Here is a 27,758-nt window from a genome sequence, read left to right on the forward strand (position 1 = left end):
TATAATGCTAAACCATCCATGAATTATTGAAGGAAATCCTCTCTGGTCACAAAGTAGTTATTACACTTATCTTTATTTGACATGCTAATATTCTTTGCATATAGAATTTTAATTGAGGAAGGCTATAATTTCTCCTTTTACTTTTCTTGTTTTCTTTGGTTATCAAGGTTCTATTACCTTTAAATTAAAATTGCAAAATATTCTATCTTTTTATCTCTTATTTAATAGTCTGTAAAGCCAAAGATTTCATGCTTGTGGAAGATGCTTAAACTCCCCTCTAAAACCCATAAAGTCCATTCTATTCACATATATTTTATATTTTTACTGCATATATATTGAACCACTGCAGGAGCCTCTAATTGCTCTCTTAGCATCGTCCATTGCCAGGCTGATCTTTGTAAACTTTAAATCAGATCATGTCACTTTCTAATGGTTTCCTATGGCCCATAAGGCCCCAAGTGATCTGCCCTTGCCTGCCTTTCTGACCTCGTCCACTGCCATTCTCTCCCTAACCCAGTATATTTCAAGGTTAGCAGCCCTCATTCTGTTCTTCAGGTTCACCAAGCTCATCCATACTTCAGGGACCTTGCCCTATGTTGTGGCCTCTGCTTGGAATGTTCTTTCCTTAGATCTAAGTTTAGCTGGCTTAATTGCATCATTCATATCCCAGTTCAAATATACCTTTAACACATGCTTCACTTGAATTCTCTATTTAAAAAATCAACCCCTTTTCCCGTTTCACTCTACCCCATTACCTTGTTCTGCATTTTTTTGTTTGGTTGGTTTACTAATAATTACCAATATTTGAACTTATTTTTTTCTAACAAACATCAATATCTGAATTTATTATTTTTATTATTTCTTGTTTGGTTTTCTCCCTCCCACTATAATGTAAGTTCCATGGAGGCAGGAATTATTTCTCTATCATTCATTAAAATGTCTCCAAGTCCTAAAACAGCCCAGCACAGGGGCTCTCAAAAATATTTAATAAATGTTTAAATTAGTGAATGGATAAAAGGATCAATCTCATTCTTCACAAGCATTAAAGGCCATAAAAACCCATTCTCACTAATCATTCATTTAACATGTACTTATTAATCACCTATTTTGTATCCGACACTGCAGGACACTAGATATAGTGGTGAGCAAAACAAGCTCCCTGCTCTCATTAAACTTATCCACTAGCAGTGGATGAGAGTGATATTAAAACAAGTAAATGTGGGCAGCCTGGGTGGCTCAGTGGTTTAGTGCCACCTTCAGCCTGGGGTGTGATCCTGGAGACCTGGGATCAAGTCCCACGATTGAATCCCACATCAGGCCCCCTATATGGAGCCTGCTTCTCCCTCTGCCTGTGTCTCTGCCTCTCTCTCTCTCTCTCTGTCTTTCATGAATAAATAAATTTAAAAAAAAATCTTAAAAAAAATATACAAGGAAAATGGATGCCTGAGTGGCTCAAAGGTTGAGCATCTGCCTTCGGCTCAAGGTCCTGGGGTCCCAGGGTCCTGGGATGGAGACCCATATCAGGCTCCACAGAGAGCCTGCTTCTCCCTCTGCCTGTGTCTCTGCCTCTCTCTCTGTGTCTCTCATGAAAAAAATTAACAAAATCTTTAAAAATTGTATAAAAAATAAAACTATTAAATGTAATAATTTTATCTTATGGTATTCTGGTAAAACAGCTCTCTAAAAAATAAAAATTCTGATTGGAAGCATTTTGCCAATTTCCATGGTGTAAATATTCCTATCATAGTCAGTTTTAAGCTTCCAATGTTTTAATAATTGTTAAAACAATTCCAATGTTTAACAACTTTTTAAAGATTTATTTATTTGTTTGTTTATTTGAGAGAGAGAGAGAAAGTAAGAGAGAGAAAATGTATGTATAAGGATAAGTCATAGGAGGGGTAGACAGAGAGAATCTTCAGATAGACTCCCTGCTGAATAGGGAGCCCAACAAGGGCTTGATCCCAGGACCCTGTAATCAGGACTTGAGCCGAAGGCAGATACTTAACCAACTGAGCCATCCAGGTACCCCAACAATGGTTTTTCTTTTTGTTTTCAAGATTTATTTACTTATTTGAGAAAAAGGGAGAGCTTGTATGCACACATACATCCAGAAGCACAAGTGGGGGAGGGGCAGAGCGAGACAATCTTCAAGCAGACTCTCCACTGAGCAAGTACCCCAACACAGGGCTCGATCTCCTGACCCATGAGATTATGACCTGAGCTGCCTGAGCCAAAACCAAGAGTCAGACTTAACTGACTGAGCCACCCAAGTGCCACAATTTTAACAATGTTTTAACAATTAATGATACTAACAAAATTTTTGAAAATTAAATTATTGGTTCTCATGAGCATGTATTACTGACTATGTCAGACAGTATTAAGTACTGTGGAGAAATATAAAGCAGGGATGGATATGAGGAAATTTTGAGGAAAGCAGTATTAGTCTGTGTAGAGTACTAAAGTGACATTTGATCTGAGACCTGAAGGAACTAAAGGACCAGTTGTGAATGTATGTAGGAAGAGAATTTGAGGAAAAGAAGAAACAGAAAATACAAAGGCCTGAGGGCAGGAGCATGCCAGGAACAGCAAGAAGGATTGTGTAGCCGTGGCAGAATGAGCAAGTGGAGAGGAGCGGTGACATCAGAGGTCCTTACAGCCCATTTTGAGGACTTCTACGTTTATTCTGAATGAGATAGGACACCTTAGGATTGTAGCAGAGGAATAACAAGATTAATAATATATAGTTATTTTAAATTATTAAGCAATGTTGTCATGTTCTGCCTCCAAAATAAACAATAAACCCAACAGTATAGTATGGAAATCCTACTTAAGTCATTATTAACTCAAGTCTATAGGTAGCAAAATCTTTTTATAAATCTGCAATGGGAGGATGCCCGGGTGGCTCAGCGGTTGAGTGTCTGCCTTTGGCTCAGGGCGTGATCCCAGAGTCCCGGGATTGAGTCCCACATCGGGCTCCCTGCATGGAGCTTACTTCTCCCTCTGCCTATGTCTCTGCCTGTCTATGTGTGTGTTTCTCGTAAGTAAATAAAATCTTTAAAAAAAAAATCAGTCAATCAATCTGCAATGGGATTTTTCCCTTATGAATGTAGGTTACAGATGTGTGAGCCGCAAATTTCTTATGGATAACTTGAAACATTTGTTTATAGTTCTAGCAATAATCTGTAAATCTGTGAAACACAAATGTCTGTTTGGCAATTGTTGGCCTTACTTAGGGTAAACATGAGTCCATCATGTCATACTATAAATTTCTTTGGGAGGTTACTCTCTGATACTCATTTTGGTTTTTTAAGGAGACATCCCTGTACAGGCTTAGTAACAGTATAAGGGATATTCACAGATTTTTTATAGAAAACTGATTTTTAATGCTAAGACTAGTTTTGATGTGAATGACTTTTGTGCTAATAGCTTTTTAAAGTGCCACTTAAATGAATATTATAGCTAAAGAAGAATGTGGGTAACACTGCAAGAAATAATTTTGCATTTTGTATCCATAAAACTTTGGTCTTGGTTTGTGAATTGCACTAATGAGGTCTATATATGAGATAGTTAATACCCACTTGGCCTTCTTACAAATGCATGCCCTGACAAGAAGAGGGCTGCATAAGAGAGTGTGAATGGTTCTGCACAAACCCATAAGAAGCATCAGGGGAAAAAAAGTGAAATAGTTGCCTCTTATTGAGCACTTACTATTTGCCCAGCATAATGCTAAGCTCTTTGTGTATATTATCTCCATAATTTCTTTTGAGCTAAGTACTATTTATAGGTCAGGTTCATAGAATTTAAGTGAGTCATACAAAGTCATATAAGTTGCTAAGTGGCAGGGTTAGGACTTAACCCAACAGCCTGTATTCCCATCTGCCATGATTTGCCATGTACGGTTAAGAAGTCAGAAGCAATATCACCATATATAACTAGCCTATATTACCCCAAAGATGTTTCTCCTGTAAAATCTTATAAATTACCCCATAAGAAATTAGAGGTTATGAAAGCTTTACCTACACATGAGAACTTTACTTTTCTACATATCATGAACCACTTAAAGTTCCTTAGTTGGCATTTCTCAAAGGATATTCTACACTCAACTAATTACATGGACTTTTTAGGTACCTTAAATTAAATTATTAAATTATAGTTGCTAAGTTAGTTTAAGATATACTGGGCAAACACAGTTATATAGATCATTGTTGTTATTTGTCTTTTTAGGAATTGTTTGATTCCTCAATAAAGATCTTTGTGAATTTCTAAGAGATCAGATAATTCACTTTATTTCCTAAACATATATAATCAGGGAACATTTTCTTCCCACATGGTAATCCTTGGAATGGATGTTTTGCAAGAGTATTATTTTGGGAAATCTCTAACATCCTTAAGTTCAAGTTTATAATACAAATAGAAGCATCATAACTTCAGAAGAGTACCTATCCAAGAGTTCAGTATTATTCCTGAAAAGAATGAATCAGAGCCACATACTTGTTTGTTTCTATTTTAAAGACTCTGGCACTTGTTCAGCTTCTGACAGAGATGTGTAGATCTTGCTAAAATCAAAGAACAAAATTGTATTCCTTGAAGATAACTCTTATCACATTCTTAGACACCACAGGGGTATTTTCTTTGTAACTGCTAAGATATTGAACATCACCCAAAAACAAGCTTACTTGGTTATAGGTACTGACTGGAGGTGAAGCCTGAATGCTTTTATATTCCAAATGGCATTTTCCCATTTGCAGTGTAATATATATATATATATATATATATATATATATATATATATCTCATATATATATATGAGATTGTACACATGTGTGAATGTGTGTTCCTGGAAAACACCTTTGGGCAAGTTTTGCTCTTATCAAAGTAACAAAATTATCAGACTTCAGTTATCTAAACAAGCTGATTTTTCCCAGGAGATACAACAAATTGCTCCTCAGAACTAGAAAATAGAAGGGGAGGGGATCTTCTAACTAACTGAAGACTCTGCCTCACTGGATGTGTATCTTGCCTTTGAATGAACTCTTCTTTGAGCTTTAGATTAGAAAGCTAAACCCATTACATACTAAATGAGGAAGGCTTTGTTATATAGAGTGGGCTTCAAGTCTGTAAGGGCTGAATTCAGCTTGACTGACACACTAACTTTTCCAGGTTGAGTGGCCATTATTATTTTATTTATTTTATTGTTTTATTTTTAATCAATCATACATTTATCCAGAAAACAGTTATTGATTGCCTTTTATTTTTCTAGACCTTGCTCTCATTTGAGTCTACAATATAGAACAAGGTAGATAAGTCTTTGAGCCTTACTTTCTTCATCTATAAAGTGGGAATGTATAGGACTGGTAGTGAAAATTAAGTAAAAATATGTATATAAAATATATAATATAGTGCCTGGCACACAAAAGAGGATTAACAAATCATAATGATTATAAAACCAAGGATGATAGAATTCTTACTCATCTAAAGATTTCATATGATAAGGATATTCCTTTGCATATGAGGAAGAAAAGCAGTTGCTTAAACGTTTTTTTTTTTTTTTCTCTCTAGTAAATAGCTATAATTTCCAAAGTCTTTACTCCTTGAAGTCTAGATAATACAGGCTGTTTTAAAGAAAAAATGCTATCTTAGAGGGGTATCATTTTAAGCCACATTTACTACGAATGCTCTAATTCATACTGATTTATCAGATTAGTTTACAAATTACCTGGCAAGACCTGAAAGAGTAGGAAGTTGAAAGGTACATTTTATTAAGAGAGATATAAGAGATCTTGAGCAAAGAAACTATCATGAGAGCTACAATAGTAGAAGATTCTAAAAAAAGAAAAAACTTGGGAACAGAAGTTCTAAGAGAGGGACACCTGGGTGGCTCAGTGGTTGAGCAGCTGCCTTCAGGTGGTGATCCCGGGGTCCTGGGATGGAGTCCCACATCGGTCTCCCCGCAGGGAGCCTGCTTCTCCCTCTGCCTATGTCTGCCTGTATCTCTGTATCTCTCATGAATAAATAAATACAATCTTTAAAAAAAAATAGTTCTAAGAGAGAAGAAAAGAAGAGGATAGCTACTAAATGGGTTCCCATCAGACTGAGAAGAGTTTCTATTAAGTTTTTAGAATCTACATAAGCAAGAAACCCCTGTCTGGCTTTCTTGCCTTACACTATTTTCTCTTTGTTCATTGCATTCCAGTCACACAGATCTTCTTTCTGTCCATCAAAGTCCAAGTATGTCCCGCTCTCAGTTTCATGGCCTCGGTGTTTCCGCATTTGCCAGAATCCTTCAGTTTGTAATGGTGCAGCCCAACATTTTCCCATGGTTGGCTCAAAGGTGTCAGCTCGTTAGAGAGATCTTTCCTCACCACTTCACTTAAGGTAGGCTTAAGGTACTTAAGATTTCTAACATACCATTCTATTTTATTAATTATATATAATATCATTGTCATTGTTATTTATTATAATCCAAAGTTCATTAACTTAGTTTTTTATTGTCTGACTGCATTCTAATTTCTACATTGTAAGCTCTATATAAATAAGGTGATTAGCTGCCTTTTTCACTATATACCTCTAGCACTGATGATTGTGCCTGCCATCTAGTAAGCTCTCAATAAAAAATTATTGAATGAATAAATGATTGAATACCAACATAAAAAAAAAATCCTTCAAAAGGATGTTGAGAAATGGCAAAGAATAACTTTACCAAATTGACAATTTTGCCTAGGGCCAAAGCTGAACATTATATTAATAGTGTTCATTGATATTTTCTGGACTGATTTTGACACCTCTAGATGAAAGAATTGCTTCTTCATGCATGCAATTCTGGGAAATCAGTTATTATTCTAATCAATGTCTTACTAATTTGAGCAGTGGCTATTTTAAATCACCATAAAGGCATGTTTGACCATGTGTCGCAAACAGAATTTTTACAATTTTATTTTAAGTTTATGTATGGAGGATTATAATTATGTAGATAATACATGTTGTATATTACATACCACCAAGGTGAACAATCACAGCTTTTATTAAATGGATGCTTGGCAAACTATCATTATCTTTATTTCATCCCTCAAAAATATATAACCAATTACCTTGTTCCATTTTCTTAGTGACAAATTTCATTAGTTTAAGACATTTTTAAATCTCACAATTTACCTATTTGTTATCACATTACTTCTAAGAATGTCAAACTCCTGCTAATCCACAAGTAAGATATTCAATGCCAGTATGTCAAACACAAGTTCTTATCCAGAGCTCAAAAACATCTTGCGCTACAAACAGAATGGCAATTACTGATGCAAAAAACGTATCGCTCCCTCAAGGCTTTTCAGAAATCTTGATTATTTAATCAGTGTTCTTGATTTGTAAGGCTAGGTAGTTGATGGCTCCCAAAATGTGTCACATTGGACATTATCCAGATGGAGTGCCAGTTTTCATTTGAGATTAAAGAGGTAAAACCCAACAAAAAAGGTTTTCCACCATCTCGGACTATAGCTCAACTTATATCAGATGACAAATAAAACCTGGCAGTCTGCTTTGCCCATGATTTTAAAACAGAAACTTCATTGAACTGCCAGTTACCAAATGAGGTGATTAACTCTGATGCTGATTAAAGTTTTATACCATGTTTTTATTACTGACAAGTTTTTTCTCTCTTTTTGGGGGTCTAGTTGTTTCAATGTAATTCTCACCTCATGTCTAAGATTTTCATTATGTCATTTACGTTTTGATATACAAACATACTGGTGCTATTTTCAAGGACTTTCTATTGTATGCTTGCAAAATTAATGTATAATACGCACTGCACAGGAGGACTCTAAATCATGCATATTCCTTTCAGAGTTAACCATAGGAATACCGTAGTAATGTTCAAATTAACTCTTCTCAGATACGCTTCGCTCTCTTATTTAGTCCTTTCATTTATGTGCACAAAGTCACAATTTTTAAAAACTGGGCTCTTGCTTTACACCAATGTCATCCCTGAGGTTGACAGCTCTACTAAAAGAATAAGCAATAGCTTCAGGGAAAGTCGGGCCGGGATTGGGCAATAGCAAATAGTCAGACAAGATACTACTACTACTATTACTAATAATATTCATAGTATCGATACTAGGAAACTCACAAGAGGTTAAAGGACCAGGAGACTGAAGTTCAAGAGTTAAGGAAGCAATCACTTTAGATGTTTAGGCTGGAGTTGGAGTCAGCATCCCAGGCTGTGAAGTGCATTAAATGAAAAACAATAATGGTCAGTTAAGAAGCTAGCCTGATCCAAAGATGGGATTAGATGGTGTCAGATATATCCTTTTATACAATATTTCACCTTTCTTTAGCTTCAATACTCTGAAAGTTCTTTCAATTTCCTTAACAGATCTTGCTCACTCTCACTGTGGGTCACTAATAATAATTTGCCTTCTTCCTAAAACATTCTTTCCTTTTTCTCTCCTCTTTCCCCTCTATTTCTCTGGCTATAAGGTGGCCTCTCCTCTCAGTTTTGATGTCCAGATCACTTCTAGCAGAAAGATTTTGCTGACTGCGCACATGCATATTGTATATCCCTAGGGCCCTGTATTTCTTCTGGCAGAGCACTTTGGCTGTAACAGGACTGCTGGCTACCAATCTGGGTCCATCACCAGGTACTAAATACCTTGACGGTAAGTGTCATATTGATTTTTATGCATCCTCATATCTCTAGTATCCAGAACAGTACCTTCCAACCATTCGATAAATATTTGTTAAAGGAACAAACATTGCTTACGGGTGTGGGTGGCTATAGACACTTGGGTATAAGCAGGAAATTGATTGCTCCTTGTTGAACAGTAAGCATTAGATGTAGTAGAAAAACTGGTATCTGCAGGGGCAGGGCTAAAGGAATTGAGATTCTTGACAATGATGTAGGATGAGGGTATAACTGTGGTATTCCATCCTGGCATGCTGGTTTAGATATTAAGAAAGTAGCTAATAGTAATAATGCTTTCCAATCTCACTACACTTCATACCCAAAGGATTTATTGAGTTTTATAAACACTGATTAATCATCCTTGCCCTAGTGAGGTGGGTAAGAGTTATTATGCTCATATTATGAAGAGGAAAACCAAGGCAGAGAGAGATTAAGTGGTTAACCCAAGGTCAGGCCGTGAGTCATGGAGAGCTGGCACTTAGACATGGAGTTTTAAACCTGCAGCTCTCTGCTTAGTCTATTAAGCAAAGAACTAGAAGTTGGATGCCTTCCTGAACCCCCTCAGAAGGATGAGTGGCTCCCTTTTCTATGCTTTCCCATTGCCATTGGCACCACCATTGCCACTGTCTTAATGTATGCTAGGCATTGTGCCTAGCACTTTCTATATATGAAGCTACTGAATCCTGCAAAAACAACAACAAAAACCTTGAAATAACTTTCATTTTTACCACTTTAAAGATGAGAAAATTGAGTCAGAAATATAAATGAACTATTAACTAGGAGACTTGGAATTCAGACCCCTGATTATCAGAAGTGAAAGCCTATGCTACTTTCCAACATCCTATAACTTAAATGCTTGTGTACATGTTAGCACATGATGGGGTCAGATGTAGGGTATGGGTAAGTGATATAATTCACAAAAGATAGCATAATACTAGAATATAATTTATTCCTAATAAATGTTTGTGGAATGAATAACACAGAGAAGCTAAAATTCCTCCCAAAATCGTAGGAAACTGAAACTAGGGTCCAGCATTTGAATGGCTCAGAGTCACAGAGGATGAGCTGATATCAAATTCATTGGATACTACTTAAAAATCCAACAAATGAGTATTAATTCAATTTACCAAGATCTTACTACACATTATAAGTTATACCGTTAAACACGATGCTTAGAAGTGATCTTATAATATGTCAGAATACTAATACATGGTTATATAAAAAGCAGGTTCCAGAGTAATAAACAGTTATAGTCTTGTTTTTTTGAAATTAAATATATGTATAAATACATAAGACTCCAGAAGGATAAACCTAGATAGTTAACAGCAGTTTCTCTAGACAGTAGGATTCTGGGCCTCTTTCTTTGAGGCCTATATCTATATTTTCTGAATCTTCTGAAACGATTATGTATTGTTTTTATAATGAGAACAAGTTTTTTTGCTTTTTGGGGTTTTTTTTTTTAGTTTTGAAAAAAAATGAAGCAGATGCCTCAGGGAAGAATGGGTTTTGAACCCCTGGAATCATAAACCAGGCACCAGCTGCCACCTGAAAATTTCGGCTTTAAAATAAGCCACAGACTCCTGAACATACCCAAGCATGTGGTATTTTCCACATGCCACACATACTGTTCTTTGATATAAGAAATCAAATGATTCATTCTGTTCCCTTCCACCTTACCCTGACATAGCAAAGATGGAATGTGTACTATTTCCAAATCAAAATAGGCACAGTGCAGCAAGAGGCACTTCCAAATGATGAAATTAGATTAGAAGTTAAGACAAAATATGTTTAACTGGCTTTTAAAGAAATTTGGTGGAACACATTACTATAAACAGTACATTTGGGCAGCCAAACAAACTTTGCCCAGAGAAAATCAATTTTGCTCCCCAAACAATGAGAAAAATTACTTTAGATTCGACATTAAATATTGTCGTAAGTATTTTTTAAGAAGCATTTCTATAACTCTGTGTAGAAATAGGAGTCAAAGGATGCCTTGGTTACTATGGTAACAGTCTCCCTCGGAAGAGCCAAGGATGAAGTAGCATACATTCGCCCTGCATATATTTGGCCAATCAATAAACAAAAGACTTAATCTGCATGCATCACATTAGGAAAGTGGTCAAGGTGTACATGATTAGTAAAAGGGTAGGGGGTATTCAGGTATTCTGGGTTCAATCATCCAGCCTAATTTTCAGCTGAGCTTTGTTAACACTTTCTTCATTTAGAAACCCATTATGAAGATAAATTATTGCTAAAATGCCTGTAGATACTTGAAAAATGGAAATCTTCATTACACAATTTTAACATAACAGTATAACATGCAAGGTGGTAAACTATGATTAGGAGTATAGAAAAAAATGTGTGCTCTAGTTGGAAATGCACACACACCCAGGAGCCCCAGGAGTAATGGTAACAATAATAATACAGCTAATATTTCCTGAACATTTACTATGGGGCCACACATGAGCTAAGTGTTTTCCACGAATTTTTTACTGGCTCTTTTAAAAAACCTTAACAATTAGTACTATGAGTTTTCATTACCATTTTTCTAATGATGTGAGAACTATTTTTATTCCTGTTTTACAGATGAGGAGACTCCCACTATGAGATTCAAATAAGTAACCCAACAGCTTCCATCCTGGGAATGTTGGAGCCTATGGTTCAAACCAAAGCAGTGAGCTATGGTGGCATGCTATATCCTCTACAACATACTTCCAGCTTTTGTCAGTGATCAACAGCATGGCTTTATGAAAGCAACTTTATTTTTCTGAGTCTCAGACTCAGGCTTTGTGAGGTTACAATTACATAATGTATGTTAAGAGACGGCACATAATAGGCCTTCAGTATGTGTTCCTTCCTTCCTCTTAAAAACTTTGAGTTCATCAGAACCAGTATAGGTTATTGTGAATATTAACCAATCTTGACTTAGGCAGCATAAAAGAGGGTTGAGAACGATTAGAATACTAAAATTTCACTATATTCCCTAGGTGTAGCCTCCTCTTACTTAAACATATGAACAGAATTATTAACAAATAGATGCGTGCATATACGCCCCTCTATGGGTTTTATCTTACATTTTCTTACTTCTATCAAATGATATGACCCCAAGAAATATGGTAGCAGGGATGGTGGCAGAGGGAAATACAGTAAACAGAATAGTCATCAGAAAACTAGCTCTGTGACTTTGAGAGCTTCAGCCAGGAAGTAAAATGAAAAGATGGGTGTAGCTTCTTCTTCCCTGATCATAAGAACAGAATTATCAACAAATAACATGTGAGCATACACACTCCTCCATAGGTTTCATCTCACATCACCTTTCTAGGCCTAAATGTCCTCTGCTATTGCAGGAAAGAGGTGGAGGTTTATTTCTTCTAAAGAAATTCCAGGAGTAACTATCCGTGATATGATTGTTGCTGTGAACTGAACGGCCCTTGCTTGTTTGAACCCTCTCTATTCTTCTAACACTTTTATTGGAATTTCATACCTGACTACAGGAAATTTTTCATTTCCTACCTGCCACATTCTTCCTGTTCCCTCACAGGCTCATCTTCATATGGAGATTCCACATTTTGGCCCCCAGCTGAAAACCTGATGCTCTTTATATTCACTGAAATGTTTATCCTCAGTTCTGTCATTATATAAATTAGTACTCTGGGATAAAGACCCTAAAATTGGAAATGGGACTGTAAATACTTGCTTAAGTGATCCAAATGTCCCTCAATATTAAAAAAAATGACTATCAATAAAAGCAAAAGAGCGAGGCACTTTAGAGGATCAATTGTTTTGGAACAGAATTATGCAATCATTTCTTTTCCAGACTTTAACATTAAGTAAATGTGTCACTTTTAGACAGGTTCATTTTAAGTTGTTTCATGAGGCATTTTCATTAGGAGCATCTACACAGAAAAGAGTATTTAGCATCTGTTTTTTACTTGATATATTTCCTTAGGTAAAATCATAAATATAGTCCCTGAATTTCATACCTATCTGAGCATAACATGAAGCTCATATTTAAGCCATCTATAGGAAATGTTTTCTCGCAATCTCAACATATGAGTACATGGAGCCTCTCTGTCTTTGGTCACGTGGAGATAGGAGCTTTATGCCTTAAAAGGCACAACCAAAAGTGTCAATTATCTGGCTCCTTAAGAGGCAGGCCCATTGTTGTCTCAAATACCAGCTGCAGTTTGAATTCACCTGGAATGGTGTTTCAGAGAAATCCTTTTTAGTGGCAGGAGAGGAGGCCAGTAGTCTAAGAAATAATTTCGTGTTGGAACTGAGAATCAAGACATTCCTCTCCCCATCCTTTTAAAGCAGAATTTGCAAACTGCTGGCCCACGGGTTATCCCCAGAAGGGATTATATAGGCTGCAGTGGGGGCTGAATAGTGTTTTACATTTGAATTAATTGTCAATGTTTAAAAATCATTAGATTTCACTGCTTCTCTTGAAAAAGCTGGCAACTCTGGACCTGCATTCCCACATGGCAACCATCTGCTGAATCTGAGTAGGGGCTGCTCATATTTACAGTGGCATGTGCTATCCAGTGCCCCACTGTCCCCACCACTCCTGAGTGTTTACTCTTCAGTAAGGCTCAATGTCATCATCCCCATAACATCTTACACCTAGACCACTTCACCATTTACGTTATCTAGGCTGATAACTACTTAATAGCAGGTATAGCTTGGACCCCCAACCAACTGGAATTATTGCAGGCCCTGGAAGCTGTGTCTGGGGCTACCTGCTATGCTGTGAGTTAACCTTTTTTTTTTTTTTTTTTGTGGGACTGCATGCATAGAGGTAAGAAGTGGCCTAAGAAATAATTTGGACCACCAGGGACAGCTCCTGGGTCCCTGCAGAGTTTGTAACAGAGCTATTTTTCCAACTGTTGTGGATGTGATGGTACCTGGTGCACCTGTTGCTGAATATCAGCCTTGCTTTAAGCATTTAAATGTGGTCCTACATTTAGGTGAAATTCACTTTCGTGAGCAGAAAGACAGAAGTGGACCACACAGGGCATCACTTCCAAGTGGAATACTAGGCCAATGTATTTGTTGCATTTTTCCTGATATTTTAACTTCAGCCTGGATTTTATAAAAGCAGTTTCCCAGGGAAAATGCTAAATGCCATATTAACAACTTCAAATAGAGTTGGTCTTATAAGCAAGGGAAACATGCTTACTGACAGAGAATATGAGTAACATGAGCTTTACATTCCTATCTTCCATTTGAGTGTCACAGAGTGCTTTATTCATGAACTGTCCTACTTGGTTACATTGTAAGTTAAAATATTAAACAGTTTTCTTTAAGCTATGATAATACATCTCAGAGACACCAAAGAAGCTTCACATATGGTATATGTCAGAATTTCAACCTCAGCCCTGCTGACATTTTGGATCATTTTTTGGTGGTGGTAGGGAAGGACATGCATTGTAACATTTTGGCACATCCCTGGTCTCTACCTACTAGATTCCAGCAACAATCCCTAGTCATGACAACCAAAAACTGCCAAATGTTTCCTATAAGGCAAATGATTCTTGGTTAAGAGCCACTGGTCTATATTCCCACAATCCAAAAGGGTCATATGGCTAATAACTACTTACAACCTCAAGTGTAATATCATAATATATAGTTAGGAATATAATGAGGACTTATTTCTATATTACCACAAATAGAGATTGGACAATTTGTGATGTTGCTTAACATGACCTTTCAATTGTCTTTTCTTTTGGGAAGATTTGCAAAGGGATAGTTTTAGATAGTCATTTGATATCTCCAAACTTTTTAGGGGTGAGAAAAAGCACATAGCTTTGTTTTATGTTCCCTAATTAAAATTCTCATGGACTTTTAGATTTTCTGGAACATTTGGGATGATTTCAGTCTTTCTCCAGAAAACTTACTGTGACTGATTTTTTTTTTTAAGTAGGCTCCAGGGGATCCATGGGTGGCTCAGCAATTTAGCACCTGCCTTTGACCCAGGGCGTGGTCCTGGAGTCCCAGGATGGAGTCCTATATCAGGCTCCCTGCGTGGGGCCTGCTTCTCCCCCTGCCTGTGTCTCTGCCTCTCTCTCTCTCTCTCTCTCTCATGAATAAATAAATAAAATCTTTAAAAAAAAAATAAAGTAGGCCCCATACCCAGCATAGCCCAACATGGGGCTTGAACTCACAACCCTGAGATCAAGATCAAATCAAGAATTGGACACTTAACCAAATAATGTGAGGTGACAAGCTGTAAAAATAAAAATCTATAATCTCTTAACAAAATATTTTTACATTTCAATTTATTGTTTGGCTCATTCAATATTTATTGAAGCCTGTTAAAGAAGAAAAATGGGGATCAACTAAAGAAGAATATGCTATGAAAAGATGGATATGTCACTATCCCTAAAATCCAATGATTTCCATTTAAAGTTAAGAAATAAAACACCCATCTTATTTTTTATTTTAAAGATTTTATTTATTCATGAGAGACACACAGATAGGGAGAGGCAGGGACATAGGCAGAGGGAGAAGCAGACTCCATGTAGGAAGCCTGATGTGGGACCTGATCCTGGGAATCCAGAATCACACCCTGAGCTGAAGGCAGGTACTTAACCGCTGAGCCACCCAGGCATCCCTAAAACACTCATTTTAAATGGTATATTTCTATATAGTATAGATAGTATCTTTCTATTAATTAGAATATCTGATTCACTAGACTGTCTATATCACAAACCGTGTATCTGAGGGTAGGTGCAAACTACCATTTATCATGGGACAGTTTTTGTTTCTACCCTTGCTTGGGTCTTCTCATTTTATGCCATACTGTGACACGGGGATTTGTTTAATACTGATTATTCCTCTTATAAGGAATTGTATTCATTCAGAGAAATTCTGTTTCCTATGGAAAATCCAAGTATTTATTTATTTATTTATTTATTTATTTATTTATTTATTTATTTATTTTGGTTGATTATCTTCGGTTTTAAAATCAATGAAAACTTATACATTGAGTATTTTTTGCTTAAAAATTTTAGTCTAGGGGGGAGGAGCACGATGGCGGAGGAGTAGGGTCTCCAAATCACCTGTCTCCACCAAACTACCTAGAAAACCTTCAAATTATCCTGAAAATCTATGAATTCGGCCTGAGATTTAAAGAGAGACCAGCTGGAATGCAACAGTGAGAAGAGTTCGCGCTTCTATCAAGGTAGGAAGACGGGGGGGGGGGGAGGGGGAGGGGGAGAAATAAAGAAACAAAAGGCCTCCAAGGGGGAGGGGCCCCGCGAGGAGCCGGGCTGAGGCCGGGGCGAGTGTCCCCAGGACAGGAGAGCCCCGTCCCGGAGGAGCAGGAGCTGCACCGACCTTCCCGAGCGGAAAGGGGCTCGCGGGGAGTTGGAGCAGGACCCAGGAGGGCGGGGATGCCTCGGGCTCCCCGGGGACAGTAACAGCAACTGCGCGCCCAGGAGAGTGCGCCGAGCTCCCTAAGGGCTGCAGCGCGCACGGCGGGACCCGGCGGGACCCGGAGCAACTGAAGGGGCTCGGGCGGCGGCTCCGCGGAGGGGGCTGCGCGGCCCCGGGAGCAGCTCGGCCGGGCTCGGGCAGAGGAAGAGGCTCCGTGCAGAGGGGCCTGCGGGGTTCCAGGAGCAGCTCGGAGGGGCTTGGGCGGGAGCTCCGCGGAGGGGGCTGCGCGGCCCGGGAGCGCGAATCCAACAGCGCAGGCTCCGGAGCACAGGGCGCCGGGACACAGCCCAGGATCCCGCCTCCCCCGGGACAGGCAGAGGCCGGGAGGGCCCAGGACAGCGAGGACGCTCCTGCCCCAGCTGAGCAGATCAGCGGCCCCGCCCGGAGCCTCCAGGCCCTGCAGACGGAGAGCTCTGGAGTTACTGCGGGGGCTGAATCCAGGTTTCCAGAGCTGCCCCGCCACTGGGGCTGTTCCTCCTGCGGCCTCACGGGGTAAACAACCCCCACCGAACCCTGCACCAGGCAGGGGCACAGCAGCTCCCCCAACTGCTAACACCTGAGAATCAGCACAACAGGCCCCTCCCCCAGAACACCAGCTGGACGGACAACTTCCAGGAGAAGCCAAGGGACTTAAAGAACACAGAATCAGAAGATACTCCCCCGTGGTTCTTTTTTTTTTGTTTGTTTGTTTGTTTTTTTGTTGTTGTTTGTTTGTTTTTTTGTTTTTTTTGTTTGTTTGGTTTGTTTTGCTTTTTGATTTGTTTCCTTCCTCCACCCCCCCTTTTTTTCTCCTTTCTTTTTCTTTCTCTTTTTCTTCTTTTTTTTTTTCTTTCGTTTTTTTTTTCTCTTCCCTTTTTTTTCTCTTTCTCTTTTCTTTCCTTCTTTCTCTCCTCTCTTTTTCTCTTTTTCCCAATACAACTTGCTTTTGGCCACTCTGCACTGAGCAAAATGACTAGAAGGAAAACCTCACCTCAAAAGAAAGAATCAGAAACAGTCCTCTCTCCCACAGAGTTACAAAATCTGGATTACAATTCAATGTCAGAAAGCCAATTCAGAAGCACTATTATACAGCTACTGGTGGCTCTAGAAAAAAGTATAAAGGACTCAAGAGACTTCATGACTGCAGAATTTAGAGCTAATCAGGCAGAAATTAAAAATCAATTGAATGAGATGCAATCCAAACTAGAAGTCCTAACGACGAGGGTTAACGAGGTGGAAGAACGAGTGAGTGACATAGAAGACAAGTTGATAGCAAAGAGGGAAACTGAGGAAAAAAGAGACAAACAATTAAAAGACCATGAGGATAGATTAAGGGAAATAAACGACAGCCTGAGGAAGAAAAACCTACGTTTAATTGGGGTTCCCGAGGGCGCCGAAAGGGACAGAGGGCCAGAATATGTATTTGAACAAATTCTAGCTGAAAACTTTCCTAATCTGGGAAGGGAAACAGGCATTCAGATCCAGGAAATAGAGAGATCCCCCCCTAAAATCAATAAAAACCGTTCAACACCTCGACATTTAATTGTGAAGCTTGCAAATTCCAAAGATAAGGAGAAGATCCTTAAAGCAGCAAGAGACAAGAAATCCCTGACTTTTATGGGGAGGAGTATTAGGGTAACAGCAGACCTCTCCACAGAGACCTGGCAGGCCAGAAAGGGCTGGCAGGATATATTCAGGGTCCTAAATGAGAAGAACATGCAACCAAGAATACTTTATCCAGCAAGGCTCTCATTCAAAATGGAAGGAGAGATAAAGAGCTTCCAAGACAGGCAGCAACTAAAAGAATATGTGACCTCCAAACCAGCTCTGCAAGAAATTTTAAGGGGGACTCTTAAAATTCCCCTTTAAGAAGAAGTTCAGTGGAACAGTCCACAAAAACAAAGACTGAATAGATATCATGATGACACTAAACTCATATCTCTCAATAGTAACTCTGAATGTGAACGGGCTTAATGACCCCATCAAAAGGCGCAGGGTTTCAGACTGGATAAAAAAGCAGGACCCATCTATTTGCTGTCTACAAGAGACTCATTTTAGACAGAAGGACACCTACAGCCTGAAAATAAAAGGTTGGAGAACCATTTACCATTCGAATGGTCCTCAAAAGAAAGCAGGGGTAGCCATCCTTATATCAGATAAACTAAAATTTACCCCAAAGACTGTAGTGAGAGATGAAGAAGGACACTATATCATACTTAAAGGATCTATTCAACAAGAGGACTTAACAATCCTCAATATATATGCTCCGAATGTGGGAGCTGCCAAATATATAAATCAATTATTAACCAAAGTGAAGAAATACTTAGATAATAATACACTTATACTTGGTGACTTCAATCTAGCTCTTTCTATACTCGATAGGTCTTCTAAGCACAACATCTCCAAAGAAACGAGAGCTTTAAATGATACACTGGACCAGATGGATTTCACAGATATCTACAGAACTTTACATCCAAACTCAACTGAATACACATTCTTCTCAAGCGCACATGGAACTTTCTCCAGAATAGACCACATATTGGGTCACAAATCGGGTCTGAACCGATACCAAAAGATTGGGATTGTCCCCTGCATATTCTCGGACCATAATGCCTTGAAATTAGAACTAAATCACAACAAGAAGTTTGGAAGGACCTCAAACACGTGGAGGTTAAGGACCATCCTGCTAAAAGATAAAAGGGTCAACCAGGAAATTAAGGAAGAATTAAAAAGATTCATGGAAACTAATGAGAATGAAGATACAACCATTCAAAATCTTTGGGATGCAGCAAAAGCAGTCCTAAGGGGGAAATACATCGCAATACAAGCATCCATTCAAAAACTGGAAAGAACTCAAATACAAAAGCTAACCTTACACATAAAGGAGCTAGAGAAAAAACAGCAAATAGATCCTACACCCAAGAGAAGAAGGGAGTTAATAAAGATTCGAGCAGAACTCAACGAAATCGAGACCAGAAGAACTGTGGAACAGATCAACAGAACCAGGAGTTGGTTCTTTGAAAGAATTAATAAGATAGATAAACCATTAGCCAGCCTTATTAAAAAGAAGAGAGAGAAGACTCAAATTAATAAAATCATGAATGAGAAAGGAGAGATCACTACCAACACCAAGGAAATACAAACGATTTTAAAAACATATTATGAACAGCTATACGCCAATAAATTAGGCAATCTAGAAGAAATGGACGCATTCCTGGAAAGCCACAAACTAACAAAACTGGAACAGGAAGAAATAGAAAACCTGAACAGGCCAATCACCAGGGAGGAAATTGAAGCAGTCATCAAAAACCTCCCAAGACACAAGAGTCCAGGGCCAGATGGCTTCCCAGGGGAATTTTATCAAACGTTTAAAGAAGAAATCATACCTATTCTCCTAAAGCTGTTTGGAAAGATAGAAAGAGATGGAGTACTTCCAAATTCGTTCTATGAAGCCAGCATCACCTTAATTCCAAAGCCAGACAAAGACCCCGCCAAAAAGGAGAATTACAGACCAATATCCCTGATGAACATGGATGCAAAAATTCTCAACAAGATACTGGCCAATAGGATCCAACAGTACATTAAGAAAATTATTCACCATGACCAAGTAGGATTTATCCCTGGGACACAAGGCTGGTTCAACACCCGTAAAACAATCAATGTGATTCATCATATCAGCAAGAGAAAAACCAAGAACCATATGATCCTCTCATTGGATGCAGAGAAAGCATTTGACAAAATACAGCATCCATTCCTGATCAAAACTCTTCAGAGTGTAGGGATAGAGGGAACATTCCTCGACATCTTAAAAGCCATCTATGAAAAGCCCACAGCAAATATCATTCTCAATGGGGAAGCACTGGGAGCCTTTCCCCTAAGATCAGGAACAAGACAGGGATGTCCACTCTCACCACTGCTATTCAACATAGTACTGGAAGTCCTAGCCTCAGCAATCAGACAACAAAAAGACATTAAAGGCATTCAAATTGGCAAAGAAGAAGTCAAACTCTCCCTCTTCGCCGATGACATGATACTCTACATAGAAAACCCAAAAGTCTCCACCCCAAGATTGCTAGAACTCATACAGCAATTCGGTAGCGTGGCAGGATACAAAATCAATGCCCAGAAGTCAGTGGCATTTCTATACACTAACAATGAGACTGAAGAAAGAGAAATTAAGGAGTCAATCCCATTTACAATTGCACCCAAAAGCATAAGATACCTAGGAATAAACCTCACCAAAGATGTAAAGGATCTATACCCTCAAAACTATAGAACACTTCTGAAAGAAATTGAGGAAGACACAAAGAGATGGAAAAATATTCCATGCTCATGGATTGGCAGAATTAATATTGTGAAAATGTCAATGTTACCCAGGGCAATATACACGTTTAATGCAATCCCTATCAAAATACCATGGACTTTCTTCAGAGAGTTAGAACAAATTATTTTAAGATTTGTGTGGAATCAGAAAAGACCCCGAATAGCCAGGGGAATTTTAAAAAAGAAAACCATATCTGGGGGCATCACAATGCCAGATTTCAGGTTGTACTACAAAGCTGTGGTCATCAAGACAGTGTGGTACTGGCACAAAAACAGACACATAGATCAGTGGAACAGAATAGAGAATCCAGAAGTGGACCCTGAACTTTATGGGCAACTAATATTCGATAAAGGAGGAAAGACTATCCATTGGAAGAAAGACAGTCTCTTCAATAAATGGTGCTGGGAAAATTGGACATCCACATGCAGAAGAATGAAACTAGACCACTCTCTTTCACCATACACAAAGATAAACTCAAAATGGATGAAAGATCTAAATGTGAGACAAGATTCCATCAAAATCCTAGAGAAGAACACAGGCAACACCCTTTTTGAACTCGGCCATAGTAACTTCTTGCAAGATACATCCACGAAGGCAAAAGAAACAAAAGCAAAAATGAACTATTGGGACTTCATCAAGATAAGAAGCTTTTGCACAGCAAAGGATACAGTCAACAAAACTCAAAGACAACCTACAGAATGGGAGAAGATATTTGCAAATGACATATCAGATAAAGGGCTAGTTTCCAAGATCTATAAAGAACTTATTAAACTCAACACCAAAGAAACAAACAATCCAATCATGAAATGGGCAAAAGACATGAACAGAAATCTCACAGAGGAAGACATAGACATGGCCAACATGCATATGAGAAAATGTTCTGCATCACTTGCCATCAGGGAAATACAAATCAAAACTACAATGAGATCCCACCTCACACCAGTGAGAATGGGGAAAATTAACAAGGCAGGAAACAACAAATGTTGGAGAGGATGCAGAGAAAAGGGAACCCTCTTACACTGTTGGTGGGAATGTGAACTGGTGCAGCCACTCTGGAAAACTGTGTGGAGGTTCCTCAAACAGTTAAAAATATACCTGCCCTACGACCCAGCAATTGCACTGTTGGGGATTTACCCCAAAGATACAGATGCAATGAAACGCCGGGACACCTGCACCCCGATGTTTATAGCAGCAATGGCCACGATAGCCAAACTGTGGAAGGAGCCTCGGTGTCCAACGAAAGATGAATGGATAAAGAAGATGTGGTCTATGTATACAATGGAATATTACTCAGCTATTAGAAATGACAAATACCCACCATTTGCTTCAACGTGGATGGAACTGGAGGGTATTATGCTGAGTGAAGTAAGTCAGTCGGAGAAGGACAAACATTATATGTTCTCATTCATTTGGGGAATATAAATAATAGTGAAAGGGAATATAAGGGAAGGGGGAAGAAATGTGTGGGAAATATCAGAAAGGGAGACAGAACGTAAAGACTGCTAACTCTGGGAAACGAACTAGGGGTGGTAGAAGGGGAGGAGGGCGGGGGGTGGGAGTGAATGGGTGACGGGCACTGGGTGTTATTCTGTATGTCAGTAAATTGAACACCAATAAAAAATAAATTAAAAAAAAAATTTTAGTCTAAATTGACAAATATTTAAGAGATATGCTTTTGTTCTTGTATTTGTTAACATTTGAATTATACTGTCCAATATGGTAGCTGCTAACCACATGTAGTTTTTGAACTAATCTGAATTGAAGTGTGCTCTAAAATCTAAAAAAATTAGTACAAGGAATAATATAAAATGGGTCATATAAATATAATAGATCATATAACTTATGTGTATATATATTTGTGCATATGTATATATAAATATATGTTGAAATATTTTATGTACTAGGTAAATAAAATATGCACATTCCATTTTTTCCTTTATAAAATGTGGCTATTAGAGGTTTTTAAATTGCAAATACAGATCACCTCATATTGTTCTTGCACAGTTATGGTTTAGAAACTTTGTTCCTAGAATGAATCATATCTTTGTTTTCCTTTATCCTGTGTTAAATATCACTGAGAGAATTACAGGACCAATTGCTCCAGTAATCAAGTTTTACAGATAAGGAAATGGAGGTCCAGAAACACTCACCTTGTCTACATTCATAAGGCTAGCTAGGACCAAAGAGAACCCATACGTGTATCCCTAGATTTCCACTGCTAAGCTAAGTTAGTGGCAAAGTAGCAGATAACAATGAATAGCTGTTGGAAGAACAAACAGATATTATTTCCATGCTGTGTTGTATTCGTCTGTAAGATTCTGACGTGGTGAGCAGCCTGGGTGGCTCAGTGGTTTAGTGCCTACCTGCAGCCCAGGGCGTGATCCTGGGGACCCTGGATCAAGTCCCATGTTGGGCTCCCTTCCTCTGCCTCTCTTCTCTCTCTCTCTCTGTCTCTCTCTCTGTGTCTCTCATGAATAAATAAACAAACTCTTTAAAAAAAATTCTGACATGAATCTTCCTTGTGTGCTATGGGGGAAAAGGCAAAGCAATTGTGTTCAATAATAATAATGGTAAAGTTAGCTTTGTAAAAAAAAAAAAAACCCTAATAAATTCTAAAATGGCATCTTTAAATAGTAAGAGATATAACTGATGAAATGAATCTGTTAAAATATCTCTGACCACCTTTACTTTGGTGACTTTGTTTACAAAGTGGTAAGAACGAAACTATGTCAATGAATGAAAAATAAAACCCACATTTCTTGGGAAGGAGGCATCCGTCTTTTTCTATTTGTAAATGCTGACGAGCAGAGTTTAAGGAGGGCTAATGTCACTCATTCATCTTAATTAAAGACTTAATTGCTCGTGTATCCTGATTTAGTTAACTGAACCTGGTAGCATGGGAAGCCCTTCCCTCTATGTATTTTATTGACCAGTATAATGACATCATCAGTAAGTCTCAGGATTTATTCATGCTTCAGCCTATCCTCATAATGTTAATAGCCTTGTACATGATAAAACTTTCAAGAGGAATGGAGTCCTTGTGCCTGGCACAGAATACAGAAAGGACAGTGGCTGCTAAATGTCTCGCTTCAGCTGTCATTGAAGGATTCTTTCAAAGTCTAGGGTCATGAAAATAGTAAAAAGTAATTTTAAATGCTAGTTTTCAGAACATGTTTACATGTGGAATCATGCAGTGGTTTTTACAATTGCACATTAAATATTTGAAAGTTAACAATATTCATTCAATATTACCAAACCATAAGCAAGTAAGCGGGTATTACAGGGAAAAGGAGATTCTGTTGGCAAAGAATATTTTTAAAACATACAGGCTCACATATACTCAGAAAAAAAAAAAAAAACTGAGACCACACATAATTTCCCATGAATGGGGTGAGGGGATTCCTAAAAACAAGACTTTTCAACCTTTAAAATATAATTTCCCTCAAAATTTTCTACCATTTTCCCAGAAATAATGTGTTTAGATGAACTAAAAAGCTATAGCCCAATACATGACTAATTTTAGACTCACACCCTTTGCTAATACATTTTTTAAAAAATGGAAAAAGGCAAAAATCAAAGAACAGCAGGGAAAAAGTACTATCTTGAGGGCATACAGAGGCAAAAACATGGAAATGATGTTCAGAGTTAATGGGCCTTTTTGTGTCTCTTCTCACATGCAGCTATAAGCAGTCCTAGTTAAAGTTAATTAAAGTTAGCGCCTTGCTTCTACAAACAAAACTAGTTCAAGACTCATTCCCCGTTTTTGAGCTACTGATTACATATTAAATGCCATGTTATGGCCAAAGTAAGTACACTGTCATTATATTAAGAAAGAAAAAAATATAAATACAGAAGGTTAGAGGTAGAAGTATTACATGTTTCTACATAAATTTATTTATGAATGATATATATACATATATGTGTATATGTGTGTGTATACACACACACAGTGTAATGTTCTTTTATAAGCTGAGACATCATGATAGTCTTAGGTTAATCACTTACTTCATCTGTTTCAGTTTGCACATCTGTAAAATGGTGACAATTACAGTACTTCTCCCATGGAGTTATGTGAGTGTGAATGAGTTAATATATACCATACTTAGAACACTGCTTGGCATGTGGTAGTAGGAATCATACAGGTGTAAACCATAATTATTATTCTTATGACTAAATCTGCCCTTTTAAGATAATAATTCATAGAGTCTCTTTAATATAGAATTTTACTTTTAGTCTTAGAAATGTCATTTTTCCATTTTTTCTTAAACTTTATACATGTATACACATAAGAAAAAATAATTTTGTGTGATTATATATAGCAGCATATATGTACACAGTGGCAGCATCACGTTGTAGTTAAGATTGAAGACTTGTAAAGTGAAGCAAATGTTGGCTCATATCCACTTTCTAACTCTTTGTAGCTTTTTGAACTTGGGAGAGTAGCCTAACAACTCTAAATTTTGGGTTTCTTTTCTATCAAATGAGGATAAAAATAAGATACTCCTATAGTCATTGGGAAGATTATGCAATCAATGGTTGTAAAAGTTTAAATTAGTATCTGACATATAATAAAGTCATGATAGAATTTCTACTTTTCTCCTTTTAATTGTGAGAAGGATGATGAGGTATAAGAAGGAGAAAAAAAGCAAGAAAAGCCTATTATTGAATATTAATAGTTGTTAACTCAGGGGGTGAGATAATGAGTCTTTTTCTTTTTTTTTTTTTTCTTTCTTGGTTTTCTGCATTGCTCATTTTTCACAGTGAGCATGGTGGAGATAAGGTATGAAAGTGTGCTAGAAACTAAGAGTCAGAGTTCAGAGGAAGGAAACTCTATTTCCAGCAGTGGGTGATTAAATGAAAATTATTAGACAAGTAGGAATTCTCTAGGTGGAAATGGAGGGAGATTATTAAACATAAAGGGGACTGGGCCAACTCTTCAAAGCAGAAGCACAATCTGTAATAGGGAAAAATGAACAAGCCTAATGTGATGATCTTAAATATCTGTGGAAGAATAAAAGCAGAGGTTGAAGATTAGGTAAGAGATTAACAAACTTGAGATTTATTCTGTAGTTAGTAAATAGTCATCTAAGTAGGTATGAAATTGGACTGTGGAGTCCCAAATTAAACAGTCCTTATTTTTTAAAGTAGCATGTAAGGCAAAATTAGCCATGAAAATCATCTAAATCTCTCAGTATCTGTAACATGGGGGAGATGCACCACATGTGACAGTTATGTATACAACCATAAAGAATAAATTCCTAAAAAAAAAAAAGAATAAATTCCTTACCAGACAAAATTTTTAGAACTATAGTTAAACTAAGGAAAGAACAATTATAGGTAGACTAAAGTTGATGTGTAGGTGTCTGCAGGCTTCCAAAATATTTCACCTTTAGAAGAAATGTTTAATGAGTCTCTAGTAGTAAACGGAAGGGGCAAATATTATGTTTCTGTACACGTGCTGGTTTGATGCCATTCTATGCTAATATTAAGCATCATTTTAATAATATTTATAATTTTGAAAACTACAACATAACATCAATAGCATTTTTATACATGCTAATAGATTTGTTTGTGATTTTGATCATTAGACCAGATACTTATCTGTAAACATTTACCAGGGGTTATTGTTTTTGTTTTTTAAAAAAAGCACTAAAGCAAGCAGAATATCAAATGCCTAAAGAAGAAATCAAGGGGATTAAAATACAAGGTCAGAGAGACTGAATGATAGAATCAAGGATGACTTAAGGAACTCACTGAAGTCAAGCGACCATTGGCACACATTAGCAAATGGAGGATTGCTTTGGTAGGTGGGTGACCAGAAAGCACAGACGTGTTTTGACTTGTGGAAGTTGAGGTGAGAGGATACATCAAATTTCAGTCAGCTAGTAGAACAGCAACTCTCATGAGGGAGGTCAGGCCAGATGAGAAAGGTTTTGGATATAGATGGAGTTGACCTGGAAGGCAAATACTTTCAGAGTCAGAATTGAATTCTCTACACAAAACCTTGACTTAGGAGAATGGGACTCTTACTTGTATGTACTCTTCACTAGCTAATTTTAACTGAAGTTCCTGAGGATGCCATCTGCAGAGGACTCCACTGAGAACTAAGAAAATGTGACTTATCTTCATCATTAAAAACTCTATGAGGTTACATAACCTCCTGCTTCATTAGATTTCTTATATTGGCTCTTAAGGTGCCTTTATTCTAAAGGATTTACTCAGACTTCCCTCAATTATAACTTTCCTATTTTTTATGATATAATCCAGAAATATTTAACCATTTTTAAGGTGTTTTTTTTTTTTTCTTCCTAAGCCAAAATTTACTTGATACTTATAGCTTTCAAATTTTCTCTACATCGCCATGTATTTTTTCTCCCATCAGGACAAGTATGTATTCAAATTATAATTATAAAATAATGAATACTTGATGGAAGAAGGCAAATGTTCTCAAACTGGAGATGAAAGAAAGGTCATGGCTACTTTTGGAAATAATCTCACATTTAAAAAAAAAAGATTAGAAATGTTGACATTTCATATAAAATAATAATAATGATGGCTATAAGTTATCAAGCACCTACACTTTAGCCCCTGAATTAAAGCATTTGAAAATGGTATCACGTTGAATCTTCTAACTATCCATAGAGCAGATACAATTACCCCAGTATTAAGAATAAAGAGATACTAGAGGCTGAGAAAAAGTAATCTTGCTCAAGGCCGCATACGGAAAGGAGGTGAAAGCAGGATCCAAACTCAAATCTGTTACTCCAAAGCTCAACTCTGTTCTCTACAGAGAATGCTGCCCCAACTTTATCAATTCTTTTCAACGCACTTAAACGCAAACTATAAAATATTTCTTGGATGCAGGTGTTGTACTTTTTATTTTCAAAATATTAATCAAAACTTAAAATAACTCAATATGAAGTAATAACTCAGGAAAATATTTGTTGTAGGTTGCCAAGACCAATTGAACACGTGAATAACAGTAAGTTTTTACAAAACTAAATCTTATTTTTAGATACACTTTCTTTTAAGATTGAATTACTTTTTTAAAATAAATATAACTCTGGACAAGCCTAGTATAAGAATGGAACCTCTTCCAATACTATCCACTTACTAATAAACATGTGCAGAGAGCGGAACAGAGTAGAGGACTTATAATTCTTTGACCGTACCTAGTAGCAGATATTTCTGATATCATCATGCGAAAAATTGAAGAATAAAACCTCCCAACAAGCTGATGTAGGAAAACAGGACAAACTAAAAGATAGGTGGAGAACAGGCCATGAAGAACTTTAACAACACAGAACCACGGAGACAAGAAGGAAAATAAAAATGACTGAGAGA

General features: G+C 37.5%; 1 protein-coding gene across 12 annotated transcripts in view; it reads right to left on the bottom strand.

Annotated features, from left to right (window-relative positions):
- The window catches only part of LOC119863952 (teneurin-2-like), a 664,488-nt gene that overhangs the window by 411,003 nt on the left and 225,727 nt on the right, over positions 1 to 27,758 (bottom strand). For 8 of the 12 annotated variants that reach the window (XR_005358241.1, XR_005358240.1, XR_005358244.1 and 5 more), the window contains 2 exons: positions 26,169 to 26,368; positions 8,120 to 8,210 (listed from right to left, as the gene is read on the bottom strand). The gene's annotated coding sequence lies outside the window, so the exon portion shown is untranslated. Of the gene's footprint in view, positions 1 to 8,119; positions 8,211 to 25,257; positions 25,416 to 26,168; positions 26,369 to 27,758 lie in introns of those variants that run through there. The other 4 variants (XR_005358263.1, XR_005358262.1, XR_005358247.1 and 1 more) reach the window with 3 other exon arrangements.

This window comes from Canis lupus, chromosome 4, assembly GCF_011100685.1.
Source record: "Canis lupus familiaris isolate Mischka breed German Shepherd chromosome 4, alternate assembly UU_Cfam_GSD_1.0, whole genome shotgun sequence".
Lineage (NCBI taxonomy): Eukaryota > Metazoa > Chordata > Mammalia > Carnivora > Canidae > Canis > Canis lupus.